Source organism: Dipteris shenzhenensis, chromosome 5, assembly GCF_047967505.1.
Source record: "Dipteris shenzhenensis isolate YYH24624 ecotype China chromosome 5, Dip_SZ_1.0, whole genome shotgun sequence".
Classification (NCBI taxonomy): Eukaryota; Viridiplantae; Streptophyta; class Polypodiopsida; order Gleicheniales; family Dipteridaceae; genus Dipteris; species Dipteris shenzhenensis.
The window spans coordinates 31,635,570-31,639,702 of NC_141600.1; the positions used below are offsets into that span (position 1 = coordinate 31,635,570).

General features: G+C 41.1%; 1 non-coding gene across 1 annotated transcript; it reads left to right on the top strand.

Annotated features, from left to right (window-relative positions):
- The first annotated feature begins 337 nt into the window (after positions 1–337).
- Positions 338–443, top strand: LOC147901884 (U6 spliceosomal RNA). Its single transcript, XR_015541069.1, has one exon. It is a non-coding gene; the product is annotated as a U6 spliceosomal RNA (small nuclear RNA).
- The last annotated feature ends 3,690 nt before the right edge of the window (positions 444–4,133 follow it).

The window sequence follows — 4,133 nt, forward strand, 5'->3', positions numbered from 1 at the left end:
AATATATATGTGCTTTGAGATTCCAAATCACAATCATGCAAGCACATGTTATATGCCACTGACTGTACTCCACGCACACATTCCTTATCAAATTCAAGATTACTTAACAATAGCTTTCAATTTTAGAATAGTTTCAAAGTAGTGAAGAAGACATTTCATGGAGTCACGAAGATCATGTGGGCCACATGCAAAATTTAGTTGAATTCTAAGGGATACTTGTATGATTTTCCCAAAGAAGAAGAAATACAAAATACAAAATCCTAGCTAATGCTAGAGGATGATGCTTGCTTAAGCATCAAGATGAACAAGCTAATTGCTAACCTTAAAAATCACACAACGACAAGCGACAGGGCCAATAGAACAAAATTGGAATGATACAGAGAGGATAAGCATGGCCTCTATGCAAGGATGACAAGTGACAGGGTCAATAGAACAAAATGAGCTATCAATTTTTTATAGAAGGCTTTGACACTGATTTGGGCTAGAAAATCCTTAAATCTAGCAAGTTCTAGAGAGGAAATCTGAGAAGGTTATGACAAAAATGTCATGAGGACCACTAATTAGCATGCTAGTGCTAATAGAGGATGCCCTAACAAATATTAAGGATAATGCTTGCATATGAATTATGAAGTACTTGGCTGGTCAGTTATTACAACAACATGATCAGACACCCCTAATACATGTAAGGGATCGCCCTTCTGAATTTTCCAACATTGAAAGCCAAAATTGGTATGAAAACCAGCATCATCTAGCCGACCCAGTGAAATGAGACTCTTGGTTAGCTTAGGCACATGTCTCACAATTTTTAAAACAAATGCAAACCCATTTACAAAAGAAAACTTTATGTCACGTGCTCCCACTATGTCACATGTATAGTTATTTCCAAGATGCACACAACCTGTCTTCCCACTGTTATACGTCGAGAACCATTCCCTATGGGGAGTAACATGGAATGAAGCACCAGAATCCAAAATTCAATCTTGGGAATATGCAACATTTGAAGTGGTAAGCAAGTCTGCAGGTAGACTAGACATGAAAAGAATGTCATTGTCACTATCATCAGTGACTGCATTGATCTCCTCGATCTTCATTTTTCCTTTGTCCTCCCTTGGACTCTCTTCCTTCTTATTTGCACCCCAATTTGCAGTCTTTTTCTTATCCTCTTGCTCTCTTTTGAGTTTGTAGCAATCCTTTTTCATGTGGCCCTTCTTGCCACAGTGGTAACACTCAATGTTCCGTGCCCTAGATTTGCTACGAGACTTCCCTCTTTCATGGGACTTCCCATGAGCTGTGATTTGCCCCTTTGCACATTTAAGGCTGTATTCTTCTTGTGCATCCACTACAATATGTCAAAGCTATCCCTCAGCATAAAATAGCATATGTGTGCTAAACGTCCATCAATAAAGCATCCCACAAGGCAATCTAGGCCAATCAGTGCATCTAACAAGGATCGCAATGCATCCAAATGGCCTGTAAGGCATCCACTGCAATCCAATGCAAACCCTAAATGAGCACACACGGCTCAACAGACTGTAACCAGAGTGATCTGCATAAGGTATATCCAAGAAATCATGGCCCCACAGCAATGACCGCTATTGAAAATAGAACCTCGGTCAAAACATGGGCGTCACTGCACAATCAAACTCAGCAAGACAATCTATAAATATCTCTCTTCTACCACAACTCCAAAATCTCATCCAAGGATGGAGTAGGAGCCAGTCAAACCTTGCATTTCTTTACAAAAAATGAACCTTAAGAAACTTAACCTTAGCCAAAATGCCACATGGCAATCAATGACAAGCTCTTAGAAACTTTGAGAAATTTCCTTCAAAGAGACGATGGAAAAACACAAAGAATCACAACTCCTTTGATTCTTCATGGAATAGCAAGCATCTTTGTAGACATATGTTTCAGGCAGTCCCGGATCCAACGGGATAGATAGCTCTACAAATGGAGGCCAGATGTTGAGTTTCCACTCACACAAAAAATGACGGAATGAAGACGTTGGAGTAGACAAAGCTTCACTATAGCTTCAGAACTTCACGGAATCGAAAATATCTTCATAGGTAGAAGTTTTGGATTGCTCTAAATCAACTCGAAGTGTCTGAACTACAAATGGTGGCCTGGATATGGATATCCAACACACGAAATCCACGCAGAAAATTGAATTTCATCACTTTTTGTAGGAGCTGTAACTTTTCACTGAAAACTCGAATGATAGAGATATTAAAACAAAAATGAAGTACTCAAAGTCTTCTACAACTTTTCTTTAGATCTCAAGGCAAGATTCAGCCTCTAGAGAAATATATCTTCATCACAAAACTCTCAGGTCTAAAATAGACTGTCTTTTTCCCTCCGATAGCACCTATTGGCTTGCAAAAAACCACTCAGAGAACTTTCCAAAAGTTTCTACAAGGTCTTTGCACATCAGGATACAGGTAAAGACACCCAACTGAGCTTCTCCTTCCTCCCACAGAGCTGTAGTAGTAGACTCCGAGCTCCAGGCTCACACCCGGGCTCAGCTAGAACACCCACGCTCTAATACTAGTTGAGAGATCTCAACAATGGAAGCGGAATGGAAGAAGGTGAGAGAGAGAGGGAGAGCCAGAAGAGACAATCACACAAGTTTTGGTGGGTGCAAAACACCCTAATCTTCTATGCCATCCATATATATATGTATTTGAGTATTGTACATAATCGGGGTTAAGGTACAGTGGCTTTTAACCCCCACAAGCATGTTGGACAGACACACTATTTTGCTCTCTCAATCTGCTCCTCTTTTTGAGACTTGTATGCAGTATACTCGGTCTTCACTACTTCCAATTCTTGCCTCGTTGCTTCAAACTATTTGTGCTCCTTCTTATGCATGGCAGCCTGCTGTAGCAATTCATCTTTGTTCGCCATCTGCAATGCCTGCAACAATTGAAAAGAAAATGTTGCCCCAACACCACTTCGTTGATCATGAAAGGAGTGAAGGATTCCCATGGCATGCTCAACCTCCTTAATGGAAATAGTTCGAGATCGGCATGTACTCAAACCTACGTCAGAAGATGGTATGCTCAAGTTTTGTAGGGCTGGCACGACGGCGGCCTTCATGGTACAAGAATCCTCCTATACTAGAGCAATGGCGTTTTTCACCTTCAATTCCAGCAGTTGATTGCAGTAGCTCGGACCCCCAATGGGTGTATCACACAAGGCATCAGATAGTGGTGTGCCGAATCCTACCACATATGCCTCATTGGTGTTGTATTTAATGGCCTTGTAGTCATTGAAAGACTACCACTTCCGTTTGTCTTCAAGGACATCACATTTTGCTTTTGTTTGAAGCTCTTTATGCGGCTCTAGAATTCCTCTCATCAACACGAAAGATCATTTACTGTAACCATAGAGAGTGGAGATGAATGGACCCACCTTGGAGTGGCTATTCATCTGTGACAGATCATTGCGATTGACCTATGCCATTAGTTTTGCATAGATCCAATTCGTCCGTGAGATCTTGCATCCCTTTTCTACAACCCTCAGAATGCAATAGCTATCTCTAGACATGGAATTAGTCTTCACCAACAATTGCACTCATTCCACGTATGATTCAAGTTGCTACATACAAAACACATAATCAACATTGTACAAGAGAAAGTAGTTCTTTGCTATTGCTCGAGCCCGAACTCTCGAATCATGTCAGCTTCCGCATGCTTCTCATAGAAAATTTCTTCATCGACTAAGGGGAGCTTGAAAACATGCGAGGTCAATCCTAGATTCACTATCAAATCAGATGGGAGTTTGCCCCCTACCTAGTGCAGTTGCCCTTACTACTCTAGTGCATTAGGTTGAGCTTTCCACATATTCCATTGCAAGTTGGCATGATTGAGCAGCCCTATCATCTTTAGCCAATGGATATTATTCTGCAAATCAAGTGAAATGCTGAAAGTTTTAAAAGAACCTTATACCAATTGCTTCTTGCAAGGTGATACTACTAGCTCCTCCCTCGGTTCTTCATCTGGCAATGCATGTGCAATAGGAGTTGGATCTGGTAGCTCTTTGATCTAGGGCTTTTACAGAGTGGTTGTTGTGCTGACCTCGCTTGTGACCCATCTCATGCTGTTGCTCTATTGTTGCCCCTTGTAAAAGGTACT